Genomic DNA, 27217 nt, shown 5'->3' with positions numbered 1-27217 from the left:
GGTGACCAGACAGCAAGTGTGAAAAATCAAGATGGGGGTGGGGGGGTAATAGGAGCCTATATAAGAAAAAGACCCCAAAATCGAGACTGTCCCTATAAAATCGGGACATCTGGTCACCCTAGTACACCCCCAGGGAGTGGCGGGGACCCACACACGTGAAACGGAGCTCATGTCTAGTTCAGGCCAATCTTTTTAAAAAGGAACTTTAGGCAGGGTTAACATACATCCGTATTTTCCTGGACAGGTCAGGCTTTTTGGTTCTTAAATCGCCATCCAGGAGGAATTTTTAACATTTAAAATACGGGAAAATACAGACGTATGGTAACCCCGTTGGTACAAAAAATACATAGTGGGGCACATCCCTTAAATCAGAACTTTTTATAGGGAACCGGTTGTTAAGATTTTGGCAGCTCATCACTGGCTGGAGGCACAGCTTGGGAAGGAAGAGCTGGAGGGGGAGATTAATGAGATCTGTGCCGCTTTGGCCCCGTTGAACCCAGTGGGAGCCCCTGTTGGGGGATGGACACCAGACCCAAAGCAGAGACCGGTGCCTGGGACTTGCCAGGGCAGCCTCCAACCGCCTTCCCTGCAGCTTTTTTCCTCTTCAATTTTCCCTAGCAAAGGTTTCCTGCTGCTGGGCGCAGGGAGAGGGACCGCCCATGGGCAGCGGGCACCACACCAACCCCAGCCCATAGTGCTGCCCAAGGACAGAGCCGTCGCAGGCTGGTGGGGCAGAAGTCCAGGAGCTAAGAAGGATTTGCACAACAGACCAGATGGCGCTTAGGAGCCGTCAGGTCAGTCCTGTCAGACATCCCCTTTGGAACTGCAGGCTGCTGGTCAGATTCTGACTGGAAACATGGCCAGTGTTTCTAACCTTTGCTCACATTTGTCAGGGGCACTGCCAGGAATGTTTGCAGGTGTCTAACCCTTAAAAATAGCACCTACTTGGCTGATACACCCCCGCCCCAGAGGGATTCTCCTCAGTCACAGATGGGGAAGCTGAGGCAGAGAGGTTGATGTGGCTTACCTAAGGTAGGGAGTATGTGTGAGATCTAGAATTAGAATGCAGAAGCCTCTTGCCCTCCACATGGAGCTGTGCATGCTGCTGTGGTCATACAGGAGCAGGGCTCCTGGGAGCTTGATTGGGCTCTCCGCTGCCAGGGACAGCCCAGGGGGCAATACCAACCCTCGCCAATGGAGTGGCCCAGAGCCATGGATTTCACTGACTCCAAAGATGGTGAATCGCCTGGCTTGTTAGGACAAATCTGAGCCATATGTCCCCCCAGGGCTAGCACTCTTAAGGCTCTGGGTGAAAAGAGGGTGAAATAGGAGTGAAATTTCTCCTTCCCCTTCACGGCTCCCCAAATCAGGGGTGGGGCCTCTCTGTGCACCTACCTCACTGCTGCGTATTCAGCCAGCTCCATGCCTACAGCCTGTCTCCCAAGGCTGCTTCCACCTGCCTGGCTTGCCAGGGTGTTCAACTCAGACATCTCTGGGCGTTGGCTGTGCCCATGGGAATGACTGGGGCCATGGTCTCTGACCTGGCCACTAAACAGCTGTGCTGGTGCCTTACCCATGATCCTCACCCCCCTATTCCAGTCCTGGGCCCCAGCACCAGCTCTGCTGATCTCCCTCAGTCCTGCCCTGCAGCCCCCTGCTGACCCACCCTGGGGCAGGGTTGCTCGGCTGGAGCAATTTGATGTTGGATGCCCGGGTCCCAGGGTCACTAAACCTGCTTCTCTGTGACCAGAATGGCTGTGAGATCAGGTCTGCAGGGCTACATCTGTCGCTGCATTACCTCGGATCCTGCATTAGCACTGCCATGCACACTGTCCCCTGGAGAAGGGTTTAGACAATAGAGTTCTAGGACACAATGGGCTTGTGCATCCTCAGCTGATTTTGACAGAAGCTTTCCTGTCTGTCTCTCTTCTCGGTGTTATCTGGAGACGTTGGAGCTGCCAGCTCCTGCTGGTGCTCGCACATCCTGACGTCGAAGCTGCTTGGAAGTGCGCGTGGCATGTTTGATGTCAGGATTACTGGCTGTGTGTATTGTAAATGCTAAAATGAAATAAGAAGCTTAGGAAGGCAAAGTGCCGCTCTGCAGTGTGAGCCTGATGATTGCCTTCTGCTGTATCTTCTGGAGATGATCAGCAACTCGGAGATTTAGCCAGGTGCCAGTCATGTGGCTGGCAGCAGCTGGACCCAGAGGGTTAAAAAGGACTGGACTGTATATTCTCTGGGCACGGACTCTACTGCCTCATGCAGAGCCACTCCAGCTGGCTAGATGGTAATGCAGCATCCAAATGCAGAGAATCTGTGAACAGATCCATATTCACCCAGCATCATAGCATGCCTCTGAGAAGGGCCAAATGTCCCTACCTTCCTCTCAGCTGGCTGGGCAGGACACAGCAGCGCCCTCCAGCAGCTGGGAGTCACCCTGCAACCTTGGCAGCAGGGCAGCCTCTCCTCCCAGCCTGCCTTCCTGTGACAGTTCAAGAGCTCCATCCAGAGCTGCCTTACAGGACCCAAACACTGTGCAAACCAGAACCCCTTGCTATTGCTGCCCATGACTCAGCTCCTGGGGACATGCGGGTCCAGCAGGTACCCAACACAGCCGTTCGTCTCCTGACCCTGCAGGGCAGTGGCTGGGCTGGGTCTGTGGCATCGCACAGCCTGCTGTCAGGGGAAGTCATGGGGTGTCAGCGACTTAGCAGGAGCACAAGGCTTGGAGAGAAGTGGCACTGCTGGCTCAGAGATGGAGATATCTCTGTGGTGAGTTCTTGGCGGGGGAGAAGGTCGTTCTGGCCATTCTGCATCTAGCATTGACAGCAGCATGTGTCTGAATGTCCCTGTGCCCTGGGCTCACTCGGCGCCCTGGGGCCTCTTCCATGGCTCTTGGCACAATCTGCACACAGCACTCAGCATGGGCAGGGGCAGCTTCATCTCAGCAGCCACAGTACTAGGACTTATTGTTAGCCCTGCCCTAGCCAAGCTGCAGCTCCGCTCATTCCGCCTGACATTGCCGGCCAGGCATCTGACATCACTCGACTGCGCCTGGCACGGACATGCAAGAAGCTGGCCTGCGCCCAGACACACTGGTACAATGCCAGCTGTACTGCTAGCCCGGAGTGTGGGGCTCTGCAGGGCTCGCCACAGCTCCCACCACCTGCCCCCAGCTGACAGCTCCTGCCCTGGTCCCCGCTCCTAAGCATGAGGCATAGTGGGCTTGTGCCCAAGGCTCTGGCTTGGTGCTGAGGGGACTCACTGGCCATCAGATGAGGCCAGCTGGCCAGCAGGGGGCAGCCTGCTTCATGGAGGAGGCACCAGAGGAGCCAGAGACCCCAGTCGGGGTGTGACGGGTTGGATCACAGGAACCCCTTTGAGATAGCCACCTGATGTGTCTAGACTACCTCTGAGCCTGTTTTCCCTGCCAGCTTGGGACTTCAGTGCCTTGCCTTGGTTGAGCCAGACACACTTGCCTGCTGCAAACACAGATCCAAGTCTGAACCACAACCCCCACAAGCTGCAGACTTAACGGAAAACACAGCTTAAGAAGTGCTCCTGACTCCAGCACTCAGGTACCCAACTCCCAAGGGGATCCAAACCCCAAATAAATCCATTTTACCCTGTATAGAGGTTATCCAGGGTAAACTCATAAATTCTTCGCCCTCTATAACACTGATACAGAGGAGTACTTGTGGCACCTTAGAGACTAACAAATTTATTTGAGCATAGATAAATTTGTTAGTCTCTAAGGTGCCACAAGTACTCCTTTTCTTTTTGCAGATACAGACTAACACGGCTGCTACTCTGAAACTGATAGAGAGATGTGCACAGCTGTATTAATACCTGGTGGGGGGGGGGGGGGGTTGGAGATAGAGGTGGTTAGGGACTATTTAGAAAAACTGGACGTGCACAAGTCCATGGGGCCGGATGAGTTGCATCCGAGAGTGCTAAAGGAACTGGTGGCTGTGATTGCAGAGCCATTGGCCATTATCTTTGAAAACTCGTGGCGAACGGGGGAAGTCCCGGATGACTGGAAAAAGGCTAATGCAGTGCCAATCTTTAAAAAAGGGAAGAAGGAGGATCCTGGGAACTACAGGCCAGTAAGCCTCACTTCAGTCCCCGGAAAAATCATGGAGCAGGTCCTCAAAGAATCAATCCTGAAGCACTTACATGAGAGGAAAGTGATCAGGAACAGTCAGCATGGATTCACCAAGGGAAGGTCATGCCTGGCTAATCTAATCGCCTTCTATGATGAGATTACTGGTTCTGTGGATGAAGGGAAAGCAGTGGATGTATTGTTTCTTGACTTTAGCAAAGCTTTTGACACGGTCTGCCACAGTATTCTTGTCAGCAAGTTAAGGAAGTATGGGCTGGATGAATGCACTATAAGGTGGGTAGAAAGTTGGCTAGATTGTCGGGCTCAACGGGTAGTGATCAATGGCTCCATGTCTAGTTGGCAGCCGGTGTCAAGTGGAGTGCCCCAGGGGTCGGTCCTGGGGCCGGTTTTGTTCAATATCTTCATAAATGATCTGTAGGATGGTGTGCATTGCACTCTCAGCAAATTTGCGGATGATACTAAACTGGGAGGAGTGGTAGATACGCTGGAGGGCAGGGATTGGATACAGAGGGACCTAGACAAATTGGAGGATTGGGCCAAAAGAAATCTGATGAGGTTCAATAAGGATAAGTGCAGGGTCCTGCACTTAGGACGGAAGAACCCAATGCACAGCTACAGACTAGGGACCGAATGGCTAGGCAGCAGTTCTGCGGAAAAGGACCTAGGGGTGACAGTGGACGAGAAGCTGGATATGAGCCAGCAGTGTGCCGTTGTTGCCAAGAAGGCCAATGGCATTTTGGGATGTATAAGTAGGGGCATAGCGAGCAGATCAAGGGATGTGATCGTCCCCCTCTATTCAACATTGGTGAGGCCTCATCTGGAGTACTGTGTCCAGTTTTGGGCCCCACACTACAAGAAGGATGTGGATAAATTGGAGAGAGTCCAGCGAAGGGCAACAAAAATGATTAGGGGTCTGGAACACATGAGTTATGAGGAGAGGCTGAGGGAACTGGGATTGTTTAGTGTGCAGAAGAGAAGAATGAGGGGGGGGGGGGATTTGATAGCTGCTTTCAACTACCTGAGAGGTAGTTCGAGGGAGGATGGTTCTAGACTATTCTCAGTGGTGGAAGAGGACAGGACAAGGAGTAATGGTCTCAAGTTGCAGTGGGGGAGGTTTAGGTTGGATATTAGGAAAAACTTTTTCACTAGGAGGGTGGTGAAACACTGGAATGCGTTGCCTAGGGAGGTGGTGGAATCTCCTTCCTTAGAAGTTTTTAAGGTCAGGCTTGACAAAGCCCTGGCTGGGATGATTTAATTGGGTATAGGTCCTGCTTTTGAGCAGGGGGTTGGACTAGATGACCTCCTGAGGTCCCTTCCAACCCTGATATTCTATGATTCTATGAAAAGGAGTACTTGTGGCACCTTAGAGACTAACAAATTTATTTATGCTCAAATAAATTTGTTAGTCTCTAAGGTGCCACAAGTACTCCTTTTCTTTTTGCAGATACAGACTAACACGGCTGCTACTCTGAAACTGATAGAGAGATGTGCACAGCTGTTTGCAAACCCCCCCCCCACCAGGTATTAATACATACTCTGGGTTAATTAATAAGTAAAAAGTGATTTTATTAAATACAAAAAGTAGGATTTAAGTGGTTCCAAGTAATAACAGACAGAACAAAGTGAATTATCAAGCAAAATAAAATAAAACACGCAAGTCTAAGGCTAATACAGTAGGAAACTAAATACAGGTAAATCTCACCCTCAGAGATGTTCCAATAAGCTTCTTTGACAGACTAGACTTCCTTCTAGTCTGGGTCCAGCAATCACTCACACTCTTGTAGTTAATGTCCTTTGTTCCAGTTTCTTTCAGGCATCTCCTTGGGGTGGAGAGGCTATCTCTTGAGCCAGCTGAAGACAAAATGGAGTAGTTTTCCCAGGAGCATATATAGTCTCTCTCTTGTGGGTAGAAATCCCTCTCTTCCTTTGTGTAGAATCCAGCTACAAAATGGAGTTTTGGAGTCACATGGGCAAGTCACATGTCCATGTATGACTCAGTTTTCTACAGGACATTCCTAGGAAAGCTCAGATGTGGATTGGCGTCTATCAAGGTCCATTGTTAACCAATAACCCCTTCACACTATAAGAAAAGGAGGACTTGTGGCACCTTAGAGACTAACAAATTTATTTGAGCACAAGCATCCGATGAAGTGAGCTGTAGCTCACGAAAGCTTGTGCTCAAATAAATTTGTTAGTCTCTAATGTGCCACAAGTCCTCCTTTTCTTTTTGCGGATACAGACTAACACGGTTGCTACTCTGAAACCCTTCACACTATGTTGACCAAATCTGCCTTAGGTGCTTTCTACAGCAAACACTTTAAATACAAGCATAGAGCCAACGCTCATAACTTCAGATATAAAATTGATACATGCATAAAAATAGGATGAATACATGCAGAAGAACATAACCTTTGCAAAGATATGTTACATGGCATATCTAGCATAAAACATATTCCAGTTATGTCATATTTACACTCATAAGCATATTTCTATAAAGCATTATGGGATGCAACATCACACCCCACCTGCCGGGCACACCCTCGGATTAGCCCCACAATACCAGTGATGGGGCTGGGCTGGCACTGGGGACAGGCTGCACATCCCACCACAAGAAGGATGTGGAAAAATTGGAAAACGTCCAGCAGAGGGCAACAAAAATGATTAGGGGACTGGAGCACATGAGTTATGAGGAGAGGCTGAGGGAACTGGGATGGTTTAGTCTGTGGAAGAGAAGAATGAGGGGGGATTTGATAGCTGCTTTCAACTACCTGAAAGGGGGTTCCAAAGAGGATGGATCTAGACTGTTCTCAGTGGTAGCAGATGACAGAACAAGGAGTAATGGTCTCAAGTTGCAGTGGGGGAGGTTTAGGTTGGATAGTAGGAAAAACTTTTTCACTAGGAGGGTGGTGAAACACTGGAATGCGTTAGCAAGGGAGGTGGTGGAATCTCCTTCCTTAGACGTTTTTAAGGTCAGGCTGGGACGATTTAGTTGGGGATTGGTCCTGCTTTGAGCAGGGGGTTGGACTAGATGACCTCCTGAGGTCCCTTCCAACCCTGATATTCTATGATTCTATGATTTGGGACCCTGTTCTGCTCCTTGCACACCCCGAGCGCCCCACGTCTGCTCCATGGCCCTGCTGATGCCCCCACCCAGCAGAGAGCTGGGAAAGGGGGAGACACCCCTCGGCTAGGGAAGTATGCTCTGCTGGGCCCCCTCCCCTACCCAGTGAGTGGACCTTGCTGGGGCCCAGCCGGGCAGGGCTGCCCATGGTTTTATAGCATCAGGGGCCCCAGAATGCTTCAGTACAGCTCAGGCACCTCCAAGAGCCTCTCTGACCCCCAGCAACCTCTGCTCTCCCATAACACATGCCCTCTGCTCCTCGCCCAGTACGCACCCAGCTCCCAGCCAATGCATCCTCAAGAACCTTCTGTGCCACCAATGCAGGGTCCCCAGAGCCCAGGCATTCCCATGGAGACCACTTACATTTTCTTCTCCCTCTGGGAATGGTGTCCCCATAGATGCTCTCCTTCTGCGAATGGTGTGTCTCCCCTACACTGCCTCTGCTCCACTGGGAAAGGCACCTGAAGCCTGTCCAGCACCAGGGCAGATGCTCCAAGAGCCTCATGCCATGCCAGGCAGGGCAGGTTTTGCTCCCTCTAAAGTCATAGTAGGGGCACTCCTGCATGTGGGATTCTGGTGCTAGACGAAGGCAGGCCTGGGCCCTGTTGCACAAGGGCCTGCTCTGGCATGGCTCCATGTGCAGAGCAGGCTAGCAGCACCTGCACTCCCGGGGCTGTTCCCCCCTGCAGTGAGTAAATGAGACATCAGACTAAGCATGGCCCTGCTTGCGTCTGCTTGCAGGTACCTGCCTCTTCACCATTATCTCTTACATCTGTTCCCAATCAAAGTGTAATTTAAATCAATTCTGGGAGGGCAGTCTCTTCTCCTGCTACCAAATGCTATTGTTTTTCCAAGGTGCAGCCGTCTCGGAAAGGCTGCTAAGTGATTGCACGCCCTCCAGCTGCCCGCATCAGCTCCACTTCAACACATGCGGGCAAACCCCACAAACAAGCCCCAGCTCATTTCCTTGCAGCAGGAGAATGAAGTTGATTACATTTACATGACAAAGCATTAGGAGTGTTATGGAGCTTCCTGGAAGGGGGCCAGCAGCTTACATGCTGAGTGCATCCTGGAGGAGAGGGGCTCAAAACTGCCCCAGTGGGGCCACTTCACTGGCTGCATAAAGGGCTGCCGTGGTCCAGGTACAGACCCAAGGGGCCTGGGAGTGAACCAGGCTGTAACTGGCATGCTGGGCCATTTCTCTATGCCCTCGGTTGGGGGGGGAGTGCAGGCAGGGGGGTGTTTGTGCCCCACATCCTGACACCTGTGCTCATGCAAACGGTAAGGGCCCAATTCACCGCTGCCCCACAAACCCTTTGCAGCAGCAAGGCTACAGCAAGGGACCGGTGTAAGGACCCCTGGGGAATTCCCTTGGTACACCTATGTCTGGTGCAGCCCCAGCTTAGTGTTGCTCCACAGCCCTGGCACAGGGGCCTTATTTGTAATAGATAGGATTATTATAATAGAGACATTTTAAGGGCACAAAAGCAAACTATCCCACTGCATAGGAAAGCTAGGAATTATGGCAGGAGACCCCCCTGTCTTAACCAGGAGATCTTCAATGAGCTGAAACTCAAAAAAGAGTCATGCAAGAAGTGGAAACTAGGTCAAATTACAAAGGATGAATATAAACAAACAAAACAAGTATGTAGGGATAAAATTAGAAAGGCCAAGGCACAAAATGAGATTCAACTAGCTAGAGACATAAAGGAAAACAAGAAAACATTTTACAAATACACTGGAAGCAAGAGGAAGACCAAGGACAGGGTAGGCCCACTAAACAATGAGCGAGGGGACGACGACAGACAATAACAAAAAATGTGGAAATGGCAGACATGCAAAATGACTTTTGTCTCAGTTTTCACCAGAAAGGCTAGTAGCGATTGCACGGCTAACATAGTGAATGCGGTATGATCAGAGGCTAAAACAGAGAAAGGACAAATTAAAAATTACTTAGACAAGTTAAAAGAAAAGGAGTACTTGTGGCACCTTAGAGACTAACCAATTTATTTGAGCATGAGCTTTCGTGAGCTACAGCTCACTTCATCGGAACAAGTTAGATGTTTTCAAGTCACCAAGGCCTGATGAAATACATTCTAGAATACACAAGGAGCTGACTGAGGAGATATCTGAGCCATTAGCGAATATCTTGGAAAAGTCATGGAAGATGGGAGAGATTCCAGAGGACTGGCAAAGGGCAAATATAGTGCTAATCTATAAAAAGGGGAATAAGGATAACCCGGGGAATTGCAGACCAGTAGGCTTAACTTGAGTACCCGGAAAGATAATGGAGCAAATAATTAAGCAATCAATTTGCAAACACCTAGAAGATAATAAGGTGATAAGTAACAGTCAACATGGATTTGTCAGGAACAAATCATATCAAACTAACCTAACAGGGTTACAAGCCTTGTGGATGGGGGGAAGCAGTAAACATGGTATATCTTGACTTTAGTAAGGCTTTTGATACTGTCTCACATGACCTTCTCATAAACAAACTAGGAAATCCTTTAAAGAATCCTTATTGACGTTACAGGGACAAACCATCCCGATTTGTAGAAAGAATAGTAAATATGGCAGGCGACCAGCTTGGCTTAACAGTGAAATCCTTGCTGATCTTAAACACAAAAAAGAAGCTTACAAGAAGTGGAAGATTGGACAAATGACCAAGGAAGAGTATAAAAATATTGCTCGAGCATACAGGAGTGAAATCAGGAGGGCCAAATCACACCTGCAGGTGCAGCTAGCAAGAGATGTTAAAAGTAACAAGAAGGGTTTCTTCAGGTATGTTAGCAACAAGAAAAAAGTCAAGGAAAGCGTGGGCCCCTTACTGAATGAGGGAGGCAACGCAGTGATAGAGGATGTGGAAGAAGCTAATGTACTCAATGCTTTTTTTGCCTCTGTCTTCACGAACAAGGTCAGCTCCCAGATTACTGCACTGGGCAGCACAGCATGGGGAGGAGGCGACCAGCCCTCTGTGGAGAAAGAAGTGGTTTGGGACTATTTAGAGAAGCTGGAAGAGCACAAGTCCATGGGGCCGGATGCACTGCATCCGAGAGTGCTAAAGGAGTTGGCGGATGTGATTGCAGAGCCATTGGCCATTATCTTTGAAAACTCATGGTGATCGGGGGAGATCCCGGACGACTGGAAAAAGGCTAATGTAGTGTCCATCTTTAAATAAGGGAAGAAGGAGGATCTGAGGAACTACAGGCCAGTCAGCCTCACCTCAGACCCTGAAAAAATCATGAAGCAAGTCCTCAAGGAATCAATTCTGAAGCACTTAGATGAGAGGAAAGTGATTAGGAACAGTCAGCATGGAATCACCAAAGGCAAGTCATGCCTGACTAATCTAATTGCCTTCTATGACGAGATAACTGGCTCTGTGGATGAGGGGAAAGTGGTGGACGTGTTGTTCCTTGACTTTAGCAAAGCTTTTGACACGGTCTGCCACAGTATTCTTGCCAGCAAGTTAAAGAAGTATGGGCTGGATGAATGGACTATAAGGTGGATAGAAAGTTGGCTAGATTGTCGGGCTCAATGGGTAGTGATCAATGGCTCCATGTCTAGTTGGCAGCCGGTATCAAGTGGAGTGCCCCAAGGGTCGGTCCTGGAGCCGGTTTTGTTCAATATCTTCATAAATGATCTGGAGGATGGTGTGGATTGCACCCTCAGCAAGTTTGCAGATGACATTAAATTGGGAGGAGAGGTAGATACGCTGCAGGGTAGGGATAGGATATAGAGGGCTCTAGACAAATTAGAGGGTTGGGCCAAAAGAAATCTGATGAGGTTCAACAAGGATAAGTGCAGAGTCCTGCACTTCGGACGGAAGAATCCCATGCACCGCTACAGACTAGGGACCGAATGGCTAGGCAGCAGTTCTGCAGAAAAGGACTTAGGGGTTACAATGGACGAGAAGCTGGATATGAGTCAACAGTGTGCCGTTGTTGCCAAGAAGGCCAATGGCATTTTGGGATGTATATGTAGGGGCATTGCCAGCAGATCGAGGGACGTGATCGTTCCCCTCTATTCGACATTGGTGAGTCGAATAGAGTACTCATTTGGAGTACTGTGTCCAGTTTTGGGCCCCACACTACAAGAAGGATGTGGAAAAATTGGAAAGAGTCCAGCGGAGGGCAACAAAAATGATTAGGAGACTGGAACACATGACTTATGAGGAGAGGCTGAGGGAACTGGGATGGTTTAGTCTGCGGAAGAGAAGAATGAGGGGGGATTTGATAGCTGCTTTCAACTACCTGAAAGGGGGTTCCAAAGAGGATGGATCTAGACTGTTCTCAGTGGGAGCTGATGACAGAACAAGGAGTAATGGTCTCAACTTGCCGTGGGGGAGGTTTAGGTTGGATGTTAGGAAAAACTTTTTCACTAGGTGGGTGGTGAAGCACTGGAATGGGTTATCTAGGGAGGTGGTGGAATCTCCTTCCTTAGAGGTTTTCAAGGTCAGGCTTGACAAAGCCCTGGCTGGGATAATTTAGGTGGGGATTGGTCCTGCTTTGAGCAGGGGGTTGGACTAGATGACCTCCTGAGGTCCCTTCCAACCCTGATATTCTATGATTCTGTGAAATACAACCTAGATGGAAAAAAGAAAAGGAGTACTTGTGGCACCTTAGAGACTAACCAATTTATTTGAGCATGAGCTTTCAAATAAATTGGTTAGTCTCTAAGGTGCCACAAGTACTCCTTTTCTTTTTGCGAATACAGACTAACACGGCTGTTACTCTGAAACCTAGATGGAGTTACTATAAGGTGGGTGCATAACTGGTTGGAAAACTGTTTCCCAGGGAGTCGTTATCAGTGGTTCACGGTCAAGCTGGAAGGCCATATTGAGTGGAGTCCTGCAGGGATCGGTTCTAGTTCTGGTTCTGTTCGGTATCTTCATCAATAATTTAGATAATGGCATGGAGGGTACTGTAGTGAGGCAGTGTGGTGCCCCAACAACCCTGCCGAGGGAAGAACCTTCCCAGACACCAAACTGGGTGGAGACAGTGGTTCCTGCGCCCGCCCCCCAGAGGTCAAGGCACAGGACAGGAAGTAGAAAAGTCCAACCCCGGAGCTTAGTTGGGCAGCAGCTGCCAGAGAGGGCAGACGCCTGTGGTCTGACTCTGGCTTGGGAGACCCTGGCAAGCCGCAGCCAACCCGAGGACTGGCCGGACCGGCCAATGCCTGACGCTGACTGATGCCCAGAGGAGCAGCCGAGCCTACCCCTTGCCAGCTACCCAGAGGAGCAGCCAAGCCTATCCTTCGCCAGCTACCCAGAGGAGCCCATGGTGCTGGAACCCTCCGAGGATGCCACCCTGACCCAGGTACCCTACGAGGGGGAATCCGGAAGTAGCCCGGGGGCAGCCAACCCCAGTCTAGCTGCAGCACTGCCGGAGCCAATGGCAGTGTGTTGCGGCCATGATCCCCACTGACACAGCAGCGGGTCTTCGGCCACTGCTAGGGACCCGGGCTGGGATGCAGTGTAGTGGAGTGGGTGGGCCTGCATCCCCCTGCCACCCACCTTGTGGGTGGCAGTCTCCCCCTCCCCCTGGTTGCTAAAGCTAGGGGCCTGGGCCTATATTGAACTATTTGCTCAGCTCCTGCCTAAGGGCCTGAGCCCCTGACTGTTTGTTTGCTGCCCCGCCCTGACCCAGGGCCTGGGCTTATATTGAACTGCTTGCAGGACCCAGCCTGAAGGTCTGGGCCATAGACTGGGTGTTCCCCAACCCAGCAGAGAGTGTAATGAGTCGGTGTGGTGCCCCAACATCCTGCCAAGGGACGAGGCCCGGCTGAGTTCCCTTTCAGGTACATATAAAGTTTATGAACAATGCCAAGCTGGGAGGGGTTGCAAGTACTTTGGAGGATAGGATTATAATTCAAAATGATCTGGACAAACTGGAGAAATGGTCTTAAGTAAATAGAATGAAATTCTATAAGAACTAATGCAAAGTACTTAATTTTGGAAGGAACAATCAGTTGCACACATACAAAATGGGAAATGATGGCCTAGGAAGGAGTACTGTGGAAAGGGATCTGCAAGAAGCAAAAAGTAATTCTTCCACTCTACTTCACGCTGATTAGGCCTCAACTGGAATATTGTGTCCAGTTCTGGGTGCCACATTTCACAAAAGATGTGGACAAATTGGAGAAAGTCCAGAGAAGGGCAACAAAAATGATTAAAGGTCTAGAAAACATGACCTGTGAGGGAAGATTGAAAAAATTGGGTTTGTTTAGTCTGGAGAAGAGAAGACTGAGCGGGGACATGATAACTGTTTTCAAATACATAAAAGGTTATTACAAGGAGGAGGGAGAAAAATTGTTGTTCTTAACTTCTGAGGATAGGACAAGAAGCAATGGGCTTAAATTGCAGCAAGGGAGGTTTAGGTTGGACATTAGGAAAAACATCATACCTCTCAGCGTGGTTAAGCACTGGAATAAATTGCCTAGGGGCGTTGTGGAATCTCCATCATTGGAGATTTTTAAGAGCAGGTTAGACAAACACTTGTCAGGGATGGTCTAGATAATACTTAGTCCTGCCATGAGTGCAGGAGACTGGACTAGATGACTTCCCGAGGTCCCTTCCATTCCTACAATTCTATGATTCTGTGGCACAGGACTGGGGCAGACTAGAGGCAGGCACGCTGGGAGAAGGAGGGTCAGGAGCAAGGATGGCCTGGGTGGGCAGACTTTCCCCCTTGCAAAGCTCCAGAGGGGCCATAGAAGCAGGGGTATGAGTCAGAACAGCTCTCAGGCTCCTGAATAGAGAGGCGCAGTTTGCGTCCTGTCTCCCCTGCGCTGGTACTTGCACCAGCTCAGGGATCAATCTGCCTTGAGGGGTGTGAAAACTGCAGCTAATGAGCATCTCTGGGTGATCCTGAGTCTGGGCCATTGGTGCTGTGGGGCCACATTCACCCAGTGCTTGGCTTCCCCGGCCTCCATGCAGTTCCAGTGTCCTGGGGGCAACCTGGACCTGGCTCCTTCTTGACTAGGGACAATGTCAGTGGGCTCCGTGTGCAGCTCACCCATGCCTGGCCCCAAAGGAGCTGTTGCTCAGCGTGACTGGGCAGGTCTCCACACTCTGAGCAGAGTGGGAGCCCAGTATCCCAGTACTGCCTTCTGCTGACAGGGATGGCTGAGCTGGAGCAGAGTATGAAAAGCAGCAAGACCCAGGGTCAAGCAGGACCTGGTGGAGGGAGTTCTGTAATGGCGACACTGATTTTAGTCTCTCTGATGCCCACTAACAGCCTGGCTGCATGGACTCGGCCGCCTTTGCCAACCCCTGGCCCCTGCCCTGCCTGCCCCTCACACCCAGCTTGGGGGAGGGAAACCATCTTACCCTAGCACTGAATGACCCAGCAGTCAGGTACACCCCATCACAATCCCATGGCCCAGGTTTCTGCTCCGCCGGCACAACCTCTTGGAGAACCCCTGAATGGGGCTCTGGGCAACAGGGAAATGCTCTGTGAGCCCCACATACCTCAGTGAGGGCACACTGCCCTCCCCAGGTGTGACAGCACCCACAGCTGTGCAAAGCAGCCACCAGGGGCCCTGCCCCGCCGTCTGTTCTGTTCTGCCTTGTCTCTCCCTGGTGTGGGAGGGGGGTAGCAGGGAATCCCCCAGTGCTGAGGAACAGCTCGTCTCCCTCCCTGGGTTGGGATTCACCCCATGCGCTGTCACAGGGGTGGGCTCTGTTGTCTCTGTCTAATTAATGAGCGTTAATCGCATGTAAACATATCCCCAGCTGTGCTGGATCCGGGGCCTGAAACTGCAGAGCCCAGGAAAGGGAACCTTAGCAACTGTTGCTATGGCTGGACAGACCTTTCCAGGAAATGCATTTGCCAGGAAGCAGGGCCCGTGGGCCTGGCAGGACGCCAGGGCAGCCACCCCAGCCATCGCGAAGGGAGCTCCCACCCCCCCTGTGAGCAGTGAGACCAGGCCCCCTAATGCTAGCAGCACAGAGCTGGCACTGCCCGCAGTGCCAGGGCAGCAGGGCACCTGCATGGTGGTACGGCCTGCATGTTGGGCAGGAGGAGGAGCTGGCTGGCATCGGGGACACATCCACGTGGTGCCTGGTGCATACCCTAGGGGGAGTGCAGTGCCTCGGACAATGGAGCTGCGGGCCAGTGGAGGCGGCAGAGAAGGCGATGAGGAGCCCCCTACATGAACGCAGGGTAATGTTCAGCTCTGGAAGCTGGTGGCCAGAGTGCACCTGGCAGCCGCAAGGCTGTGTGAAGGGTGCACAGTCGAAGGGAGGGATTACTGGACAGCGAAGGCAGTGAATGGGCAGGATGGGTTCTGGCTGTCAGGTGCCAGGGTCAAGGGGCACTAGAGGGAAGGGGGATTAGGCCAGCTAGCTTGGAAGTAGCCAGCCCCCATTCCTGGGGCGCAGACGGGACCCCTGCTCCCTGGCTTCACTTCAGACCCAGTGTTGATGGGCCCAGCTGACAGCCTGAGGGAGAGTCTGTGACTGAGGACAGCAATGGCAGAGGGGCAGCAGGACCCTTGGCAGGGCTGGTACCAGTGCTCTAATTATGGGGGGAAAGTCAGAGGGCCCTGAATGTCAAGCTGCTTTAATTTAACCAGTGGTGAAAGGAAGGGGGCCATGACACGGAAGTGGGCTGATAGCCCCTACAAGCAGTAAGGGCCACCCCAGGCGCCCCTATGATTGGAGCACTGGCAGCAGGGTTCTTCAGAGGCAAAGTGCTGGCACCAAGCTGAGCTTGGAAGGATGTTTGCTGGGGGCCCGAACCTCGCTAGAAACACACAGCATGCAGCCCAGGCCAGGAATTCGGAGCTCCGCTCCTGCGGGCCCCTGAGCTCTGACGCCGGGTTCTGCTCAGCCTGTGGGAGCTGCCAGGGGAGCCCAGAGTCTGTGTCCTTCAAGTTGTGCTTGGAAGCATCCAGGACTGTGACCTTTTGGGGCTTTGGTCTGCAGGGGTGGATGTGACAGCGAAAAGGTGAGGTGGTTTTCCCTGGTGCAGCCTGGATAAAGCAGAGGGAGCAGCAGCTCAGGGACACTTCCCAGGGAACGCTCACCAGGTGGTCTCCTTCCCCACGGCAGTGGCAAGCAACAGGAATGGAAGTAGGGTGACCAGGTGTCTGGTTTTCAACCGGAACACCCAGTTGAAAAGGGACTCTGGCGGCTCCGGTAAACACCGCCGACCGAGACGTTAAAAGTCCGGTCGGAGGTGCTGCACGGCTAAGACAGGCTAGTCCCTACCTGTCCTGGCACCGCGCTGTGCCTTGGAAGTGGCCAGCAGGTCCAGCTCCTAGCTTTGTGCTCTGCCCCCACCCTGAGCATGGGCTCTGCACTTCATTGGCCTTGGACCTGCTGGCCACTTCTGGGGTGCAGCATGGTGCCAGGACAGGCAGGAAGCCTGCCTTAGCCCTGCTGCGCTACTGACCGGGAGCTGCCTGAGGTAAGTCTGCACCCCAACCCTGAGCCCCAACCCCCTGCCCCAGCCCTGAGCCTCCCCCAAAACCTGGAGCCCCCTCCTGTATCCCAAAACCCTCATCCCCAGCCCCACCCCAGAGCCTGCACCCCCAGCCCAGAGCCCTCACCTCCCCTGCACCCCAACCCCTTGCCCCAACCAGAGCCCCCTCCCACACCCTGAACCCCTCATCCCGGGCCCCACCCCAGACACCTCACCCCCTCCTGCACCCCAACCCCCTCCCTCAACCCACAGGCCCCTCCCTTTCTCCAAATCTCTTGACTCCACCCCCCAGCCTGGAGTCCCCTCCTGCACCCCAAACCCCTCATCCCCAGCCCCATCCCAGAGCCCGCACCCCCAGCTGGAGCCCTCACCTCCTCCTGCACCCCAACCCCCTGCCCCAGCCCAGTGAAAGTGAGTGAGGGTGGGGGAGAGTGAGCCACCAAGGGAGAGGGAATATAGTGAATGGGGGAGGAGGTCTCAGGGAAAGGGCGGGGGAGGGGAAGGGGCAGGGCTAAGGTGTTAGATTTTGTGCCATTAGAAAGTTGGCAACCCTATGTGGGCAGGTTCACATAGCTGGGGCATCAGCTACTGCAGGCAAAGCTGCCTGCTGCCGTCTTGGCCCAAGCCTAAGCCTGGGCCCCAGGGAGAAGGCACTCAACCTGGCCCAGCAGGTTGGGTAGCAGGGAAGGGGCCAGGCCAGGCCTGGTGGCTGCTCCCAGCATGGCCACAACTACGTGCTCCTATTCATGCTGTCAAGACTGAGAGCTAGGTGCTGCCCAGCCCCGGCATAGGGTGGCCCCTGGTTTAAGGGATGTCCCTTGACTGTGTTAAACAGTAAGCTGAAGCTTATGCTAATTGTATTGTATGTTCACTGGAGAGATACCTGGGAAGCGAAACAGTTTCCCTAAATGTCCCCATTGTTCATGAGATTTTCCCTTTTGTCCATCCAACAAAGGGGGTCACTCTAGCCATGAACAACCCTCACCTGGGCCAGCCCCCGCCCTACTGCCTGCTCCAGGTCTGTCACTCAGACCCCTGGGGCACTGCAATGACTCCAAGATCTCTTTCATGAATGGTAACAGCTAGTTTAGACTCCACCAGAGTGTATGTATAGTTGGGATTATGTTTTCCAATGTGCATTACTTTGTATTTATCAACATTGAATTTTATCTGCTCAGTCACTCAGTTTTATGAGATCTCTCTGTAACTCTTCCCAGTATGCTTTGGACTTAACTATCGGGAGTAATTTTATATTGTCTGCAAACTGCCACCTCCCTGTTTGTCCCTTTTTCCAGATAATTTCTGAAACGTCCTCTATTGTCCTTTTGCTACTCTGTTCTGGCTGGTTGATTGTGGTGCCGGGGGGGGGGGGGGCTCTTGAGTCTCAGCCGGAGCTTCAGGCTGGAAGGGGTGCCCTGCCCTGGCATGTTTTGATCCTCTCTGACTGTGCCCTGGGCCACCCCATGTCTGGGCCAGCTGCCCACTCCTCTGCCTGAGTAGCCCTGTGATGGAGTAGACAGACAACCCTTGCTTCAGGAAGCCGGCCTTGCCCAGGATGGATGCTTCGGATGGTATGTGCTAGGCAGAGCTGGGTGGGCGTGGGCATTGCTGCTCTTGCCAGCAGGCTGCAGAGCCAGGCGTAAGCATTGCACTACCACCCAGGGACAGGGCTGATGGCCTGCCTGGGGAAAGGGAGCAGGGCTGGGGGTGCAGGCAGGTGAGCCCTGGTCTTCAGCGGGGTGGGGGTGTGAGTGGCAGTAATGAGGTTTGCAAAGGTCAGGGTGCTTGGCGGCGGCAGCACTGTTTCTGTAGATGTTATTTTCTAGCTCACTGCCCTGTAACTCTCTCTGAGTGTTGTGCTTAAGTAAAACAAACAGTGGGTTTTAATCACACACGCACACAGCTTCACACGGGCTCTCCCTCGTATCTCACATACTTACCTGTGTCCCACTTCCCCCCACATCTTCCATATCCCACATGCCCCCCACAGCCCATGGCCCCCGACAGTTCCCCACATGCCCATAAAGCATCCCGCGAGGCCTGCTGTGTACATTCTGTCTCTCCGAATCCCCACATACCTTCCATGTCCCACATGCCGTCCCACAGACTTCCCCACCTGCTGGCTAGAAAACCCCTCAGCACCACCTGCTTCCCACATGCCTCTCACATTGAACCTGCCCCCCACCTCCCCCGCCACGCTCCCTGAGGTCTCTCATTTCCTGTGAGTGCATGTATCGCTGGCCATGACCCCAACCTGCCTCCATCCCTCAACAGATGCTCCAGCCTAGCCCGCCTCAACCCCCCCACCAGCACCAGGTGACGCTCCTGCTGGTGCGCTGGCCTCCCCTGGAGCTTCCTGCTGGTTTCCCCCTGTAGCAACACACCAGGCAGCCAGCCACACTGGGCACCGGGGCACAATATGCTGATGCCAGGAGGCCTGGCAGGGTCTGATCCTCAGTACACCCCATGGGCCTGGCAGAGGCTGAGGTGGGGGAGGGTAGAGCTGAGGGGCTGCCTGAAGACCTGTTCCTTCCTGGCAGGAAGCTTGGACAAAGCGTAACTCAATTTGCAGCTGCAACGCAATTTGCTGTGCAGGCCCCATGCTGGCCTGGGTGGCACCCGCTCCTCAGCTCAATTCGAGAGAGAAGGAGGGCGCCCCTCCTGGTGCGGGGGTACCTGGTGCTGGCCTGGGAACTTGCTTCCCACCACAGCCGCCACCACGCTGCCAGCATGACACAAAAAGCAGTGCAGGCTGGGGCACCGGTGGCCACAATGCCAGCTGGGACTCCAGCCTGTACGCTCCCCCAGTGCAGAGCCTTGCCCCAACACCCTAGGATGGCATTGCCAGAGGTAGAAGCTGTGGAGACAGGTGCCCTGGCAGCCAGCCCAGGAACCCCTAGTATTATGGGGAACCCCCATCTCCCCAACCCCCCAGTACAAAGCAACCCATCCAGAGTCCCACTACAGAGCACCAAGGCAGCACTGCCAACCCCAACCAGCGCTGCCTGGCCCCCCCAGCTCTCCCTTTTACTTGCTTGGTCTCTCCTGCTTCCTCTTCCCCCCTTCCAGATTAGTGCAGTCTCCCCTCCCCAGTATCCCCTCCAGGTGGGAGCCTGAGACTGGGCACCACACCCCATGGCCTCGTCTCCTCCGCCCCCGGGCCTGGCACACACAGCTCTGCCTATGTGCCACAGCCCAGCCTGAGTGCAGAAGGCTGAGCATAGGAGGGCAAGGAGAAGAGAGAAGGCCAGTGGCGCACGGGACTCCCAGGCCAGCAGTTTCAGGAGATGGCATGAGTCCAAGGCTCGAATGGGGCAGGGGTGGGGCCAGCAACAGCATCCGTTTGGTACTGGATGGGAAAGAGAAATCACCCACTGGGGAGAGACAGAGAGACTCTGGCTTCCCCTGGCTGGAGCTGAATGTGCAAAGGACTTCCAGAGCCAGGGAGAGAGAGAGACTTACAAACACCTCCAGTGCTAGAAGACAGACAGACGGGTATGTGCACAAACAGTGCTCAGAGACAGAGCTGGGTGGATGGGTGGGGAGGGCCAGAGACATGCACACTTGGTTGTATCATTCTATTTATTTTAAAGCAGATTTAATAATTGAAGTTAATGAGAAGTTCTGCTTAAAAATTGATGATTGATACAGCTTGGAGCTGGGAAGTCAATTATTTTTTTGTCAAGGTCCAGATTTCTTGGTCAAGGTCTAGTGACGGTCCAGACTCCAGAGAAAGTAATAAAAATAATAGTAACAAGAATGGTAATAGTACGTAAATAAAAGGATTTGGGGGTCTGTTCAAAAGCGTCTGGCAGTTCAGATTTGGCCTGCTGGCCTCCTATTGACTCTCCCTGGCTTAGAGCATGTGAGAGAGAGGGAGAGAGACACACACACCCGGAGGAGGGAGGGAGGGGGGGGGAGGGAGGGAGAGAGAGAGAGAGAGAGAGAGAGTGTGTGTGTGTGTGTGTGTGTGTGTGTGTGTGTCAGTCAGACAGACAGACAGACAGACAGACAGACAGACACAGAGAGGGAAGGAGATATGTTCCTGCCACAAAGTTTGCTTTCCCTGCTAAGTTTCTGGTTAGTCCTGTCTGATGGGTTTGCAGCCAGCGCTCCATGGAGCTTAGTCAAAGGCGGCATAATCTTTCTAAGCAGCAAACAGAGGGCCGACCTGCCATTCAATTCCCACCAGACACAGCACCTCGCCGGGAGAGAAAAACGCTTTAGGGGACTCACAGCGCAATCTTGACAAGGAGCCTGGAGGGCTGTGGAAATCCTCTCTGCGGATGAGCTGAGAGGCTTCTCCACCTCCCCTAAAGCCTGCGTGGCATTTAGTCCAATAAAAGGCATTATTGGGAAGGTGGCATTTTGTTCTGGCATATCTCGGGCCTCCTTACCAGCCCCAGCTCTGCTGGCTTGGCATGAGAATGTGAGTCTTAGGACAGGGTAAGGCCACCAGGTGCAGAGCTGTCTGTGTTTGCAGGGATGTTTTACAGGCCAGGAAGAAGGAACAAAACCTGAGATAGGAGGAGTGGGGAGGGATAGCTCAGTGGTTTGAGCATTGGCCTGCTAAACCCAGGTTGTGAGTTCAATCCTTGAGGGGGCCATTTAGGGATCGGGGCAAAAATTGGGGATTGGTCCTGCTTTGAGCAGGTTGGACTAGATGACCTCCTGAGGTCCCTTCCAACCCTGATATCCTATGGTAGGAGAGAAAGGGGGGTGGGGGCGGCGGACTTGTTGCTATCAGTGCAGAGAACCTGCCGGAAGGCTCCCCACTGAACACGGGGCCAGAGGAGCCGACTGCCCCTGCTGTCCGCTCACACCCCATTTCAAACAAACCGCTGTCTGTGTGCTGTCAGGTCCGGGTTATCAGAGCACTGACAGCACATGTGGCTGCGAGCCAGAGCCTGGTCATGTCTGAGACACAGCAACAGCCTTCAGCCAGGAGTCATCCCTAGCCATGACAGCCCAGGCCTGGCACCCCTGCCTGCTGGCTGTCAGCACAGTCTCTGTGCCGGAGTTGTGGGAATGAATTTGCTTCATCTCGCCGGCATATCTTTCAGGCAGAGCACAGAACTTCACAGCCCCGTTCTGGAAGGCGAGGCTTCGCCGGAAAAGCTTGGGGTTGGCGGGTTAGTCCCAGCCCCCAGGATCCATCAGGGCTGTTTCGTGTTGGATGGATCTGAGCTCCCTTGCTGCAAGTTGTCAGGGTCTGGCTGCTGTTCGTCAGCCACTGGTACCTGGTAGTTCTGAGCAGACAGTTTATGACTAATAATAACTTACATTTATACAGCACAGATCCCTGCACCCTTCTCTGGGATGGAACACAGCAACCAATGAACAACAGCACCACACCGTTTAGGGAAACACTGCATCCCATTAGGGACTGCAAGGGGAGTTTGTCCTTATCCTGCAAAAAGAAAAGGAGTACTTGTGGCACCTTAGAGACTAACCAATTTATTTGAGCATGAGCTTTCGTGAGCTACAGCTCACTTCATCGATGAAGTGAGCTGTAGCTCACGAAAGCTCATGCTCAAATAAATTGGTTAGTCTCTAAGGTGCCACAAGTACTCCTTTTCTTTTTGCGAATACAGACTAACACGGCTGTTACTCTGAAACCTGTCCTTATCCTGGTGTCCATTGCCATAGCACATACTGTATACACATGGCCCATCCACACCAGCCCCCAGCAGGGCCACACAGCCCAACCCCCCTCACTGTAGCTGCACTCCCCGGGGCAGTGAGGGCCTCACAGGATAGAACACAAAAAGAAAAGGAGTACTTATGGCACCTTTGTTAGTCTCTAAGGTGCCACAAGTATGCCTTTTCTTTTTGCGGATACAGACTAACGTGGCTACTACTCTGAAACAGGATAGAACGTTACTCCTCTCGCTGGGCACCAGCACAGACATGCTGCTCTCATAGAAGGGGCCTGATTTACAAGTGCCCAGGAGCTAAGTCTTTCGTCTGCCTGGTACCAGGAGCACAGTGCCCCAGTGGGCAGGCAGAGCAGTGTTCACTGTGGCCCCATCTCCCCCCCCACTCACACAGAACAGGGCAGGGGGGCACAGCCCTAGGGAAAAAACCCCAGAGGACACGGCTCCTCTCTGGCCTACTTTCAGGGCAGCCCATTCTGACACAGTATGTGTGGTGCAGCATCCCTGTGTTCACCCCACAGCCATCCCAGGTACCAGGGGAGCGGGCTCTAGGGCACCTGCTCCCTCCATTTCAGCCATTCTGTGCCACAGTTCCTCATAGACATGTAGGCACCTAACTCCCATGGCAGGTGCCTGAATCCCTGACAAGCTGGGCCTTAGAGCTTCCCCAACACCCCAGCCCTTGGAAGCCTCCCATGGGGGCACTGAGCCAGCCTAGCGCTGCTTAATTGGCAGGACGTGCCAGCCCTCCAGCCCCAGCAGCTCCTAGCTCTGCAGCTAGGCTCTTCACGCTGAGGCTCCTGGGGCAGGGCTGTCACCAGGCCAGCAAGGCTGGTGAAGGGCTCAGCTTCTGGAATTGATTCTCTCGCATCTTGTTACAGGGTACGTTAGCTGCCCAGCAGCTGCTGGACCCTGCCCTGCAGCAGCCAGACACTCCCTCCATCTGTCCATTGCAAGATCCTTGGGCCTTCTGGCTTTAACAACACCTCCTTAATGTCCCAGACAAACACCACGGGGAGTGGCCACTGGCCCAGCCTCAGACCCCCGGGAGAAGAGCAACAGCACAGGGGAGTGGGCTGAATGGAAACCAGACCACAGCAGGGGAAGAGGCAGCTAGGGGGACCAGATGTCCCGATTTTATAGTGACAGTCCCAATATTTGGGGGTTTGTCTTATATAGGTGCCTATGACCCCCCACCCCCATCCCAATTTTTCACACTTGCTGTCTGGTCACCCTAGAGGCAGCACAGCAACCCCACCCCCCAGGGGCCTACACAGCTCGCTGACCCCACCCCCGGACCCCTACGCAGCACATAGACCCCGCCCCCCATGGCCCTACACAACACACTGACCCCACCCCCCAGGGCCCTACACAGCTCACTGATCCTGCCCCTCAAGGCCTTACACACATCAAGTGTTCCTGGCTTTCCCAGCAGCTCTCTCCTGTGACAGACTTTGGGGACTGGATTTTTCATAATGTGAAATGAGCTGGACCAAACTCATAGCACCTTGAATTGTACCTTGAAACTGATCTGAAGAAATGGGAGTTACTGGAGAAGCAGATCTGCTCCCCAAAGTCCTGGGAAGGTGCACACAGAGGGACACAGTGGCTTCCTGCAGCCTAAGGCACTGCTGTATCGCCTGGAACCTGCTCCTGGGGCTGCATGGCCTGGAACCTGCCTCATGGTAGAAGCTCCATTGCTCATGAAATTCACACCCTGCCTCAAAATGATTCTCTAAGGAGGAACAGGGCACTGTCCTAGGGAGGGGAGGCAGTTCCTAGGATCCAAAGCCCCCTGCCAGGGCCTGTCCCCAGGCTGGTGCCTCCATCTGGTGCACACCCCCAGGCTGGGCAGCAGGGGTGAGGTGGGGTGGGGTGGGCGCTGTTGTGAGTTACAGCATTGGAGGAAAAAGAAAAGGAGTACTTGTGGCACCTTAGAGACTAACAAATTTATTTGAGCATAAGCAGTATTTTCCACTGCATGCATCCGATGAAGTGAACTGTAGCTCACGAAAGCTTATGCTCAAATAAATCTGTTAGTCTCTAAGGTGCCACAAGTCCTCCTTTTCTTTTTGCGGATACAGACTAACACAGCTGCTACTCTGAAACTTGTCATTATGCAAAGTATTGGAGGAGACTCAGAGAAAAGGAGTGTGCCTGAAGGCTGAGGGCCTGGCTGACAACAGAGCATGGACTTGGAGGTGCCCAGCAAAGGCCAGTGGAGGTAGGGCCATGGGGGCCTGCTCTAAGGGTGCAGAGGGGGAGAGGTGTGGCCAGGGAGCCCAGCTGGGAATTTCCACAGCCATCTGCCCAGGCTGCAGGAGAAGCTAGATTGGCCAACCATTGCAGAATAGCCTGTGAGGGCCAGGCCTGCCCTAGGCCCCCAGGGATGGAGGCATGGAGACCAGTGGGCCTCTGTCCCCTCTCCTGTGCAATCGGTGCACCCCAGAGTGATGCTCTGCACGCTCCCAGGCAGCTCCTCCACACCTGCTGCAAGGACACTGGCGCCTGACACAAGAGGTGGGGCAGAGAGCTGCTGCCTCTCCCACGCCAGCCCAGGCTCCCAGCAGCCATCGCTGTAGACACAGCTTCTTGATTGGGGAGCAGGGCACTAAGCACATCCCAAACTGCCCTCCTGTGGAGAAGCAGCATTGCCTGATTGAAGTGCTCCATGGGAGGGTGAGGGAGGGCGGGAGGAAGCACCATCAGGAGGCTCCATTGCAGGGCAGGGAGGAGGCAGAGCTCCCAATTATACGCTCTGCAGGGGCATCGCTGAACTCCCAGGAGGCACAGGAGTAGGGGGATGCAGCTGTGCAGGGGCAGTCCTGGCCAATGCCCCCAGGTCTGACCGCTGGGAACAAGTGGAGATGGGCCCCTTGGGGGGCTGCCCACCAATGGCCTGAGGGATGTGATCCAGCCCTTACCATCCATCCCCCAGCAAACCCTCCAGCAGCCTGCCAAGAACTCTCACCTCCAGTTATATGTGGCATTTTCCCCAAGCTCTGGGGGGCAGTGACCACAGGGCCAGGTGCACCAGCAGGAGTGAGATCCACAGGCAGGTCCCTTCCCTAGCATTGCCCATCCTCCGATGGCCCAGGGCCCTCACTCTTCTCCCACGGGCCTCAAATGGCTCATGAGGAGAGGTAGCCCAGACCTTGACAGGCTCCCAGCAATGACAGCACAGGGGTGATAGCTCTTGCTGTCTGGCTGCGGCACCCATCAGCATTTAATTAAGTGCGGCCGCAACTCCACTCTGCTTTGTTTTCTCCATGCTTCATGGTGCGGCTGCTCTCAGTTTCCCTGCTGGGCGAGCACCACCTGGGGTTGGGGACCAACCTGTGACACCCCTGCATGCACAGCAAGTTGGGGAGATGCTCTGGGAATTCAGAGGCTCCTGAGGAGGGACAGGCCCAGAGCCAAGGGCCTGCAGCGGGAGGGGCCGTCCTCACAGCTGGCTGGGCCTGGCACCAGGGTTCTGAGCCTCCCCAGTACTCATCTGGAGTACTGTGTCCAGTTTTGGGCCCCACACTACAAGAAGGATGTGGATAAATTGGAGAGAGTCCAGCGAAGGGCAACAAAAATGATTAGGGGTCTAGAACACATGACTTATGAGGAGAGGCTGAGGGAGCTGGGATTGTTTAGTCTGCAGAAGAGAAGAATGAGGGGGGATTTGATAGCTGCTTTCAACTACCTGAAAGGGGGTTCCAGAGAGGATGGCTCTAGACTGTTCTCAATGGTAGCAGATGACAGAACGAGGAGTAATGGTCTCAAGTTGCAGTGGGGGAGGTTTAGATTGGATACTAGGAAAAACTTTTTCACTATGAGGGTGGTGAAACACTGGAATGCGTTACCTAGGGAGGTGGTAGAATCTCCTTCCTTAGAGGTTTTTAAGGTCAGGCTTGACAAAGCCCTGGCTGGGATGATTTAACTGGGAATTGGTCCTGCTTCGAGCAGGGGGTTGGACTAGATGATCTTCTGGGGTCCCTTCCAACCCTGATATTCTATGATTCTATGATTCAGAGCAGGCACTGCTCCTGCCCCTGGCCAGGCCGTTCCTCCTCGGCCGCCTCCTGGCGACTAAAGCCAGTGCCCCTAAGCAGGAGCAGAGAACCAGCGCCCCGAGGGCCTGACAGGCTGGGGACCAGGACGTGGAGGAGGCACAGCACAGGGCTCCCAAAGCCACTCCACAGGCTCAAGGAAGCCTAACGTATGAGGCAGGGGCCAGGCAGATCCGCGCTCCAGGAGGGATCCATAGGTGGGCTCGCCTACCCCAGCTGTATGGCAGCGTGACTTCCTCTGCAGCCAGCCCTGCCTTCCCCACTCCACCTGCTCTGTCCCTCACCCCTTCCTGCTGTTCCCTACACCTCCTGTGAACCCTGTGCCCACCCTGTGGCCCCTTTCTTCCAGCCTGGCTATGTGAGGGACTCTGGGGCACCTGATGTTTCCGACTGATCTAGGAGACCAGGGGCCAGCTCCCACAGAGCCAGGTCTGCTCTGCACTGCACCTGTGTCCAGCCACCAGCCCACCCCAGGTTGAGTGCATTGCCCCATCCAGACCCAGTGTGCCAGCTGCCTGGCGCATCCCCTGCCACAGCGAATGAGGCTGGAGGCTGCTCTGTGCCCCCACTCTCCAGATGATCAGCAATGATGGGCAGGAAGCTGAGCCTGGTACTCACACAGGGCGCCCCCACTGGGCCTGCTGCAGGGAGCTGATGCTGCAGCACCCCTGCCCCAGAGGTAGGGTTGCCAACTGGCTTGGAGTCTCCCGGAATCGGCATCGATCTCCCAGTGACTACTGAAAGCAATCCAGGAGATTTTAATAGGATATTTTAAGAAAATGACATTACAGCATGTTGGGGGGGGGGATGAATCCTGGCATAGCTTCAAT

This window comes from Lepidochelys olivacea, assembly GCF_965140295.1.
Source record: "Lepidochelys olivacea isolate rLepOli2 genome assembly, chromosome: 8".
Lineage (NCBI taxonomy): Eukaryota > Metazoa > Chordata > Testudines > Cheloniidae > Lepidochelys > Lepidochelys olivacea.
This window is presented reverse-complemented; position numbering follows the sequence as displayed.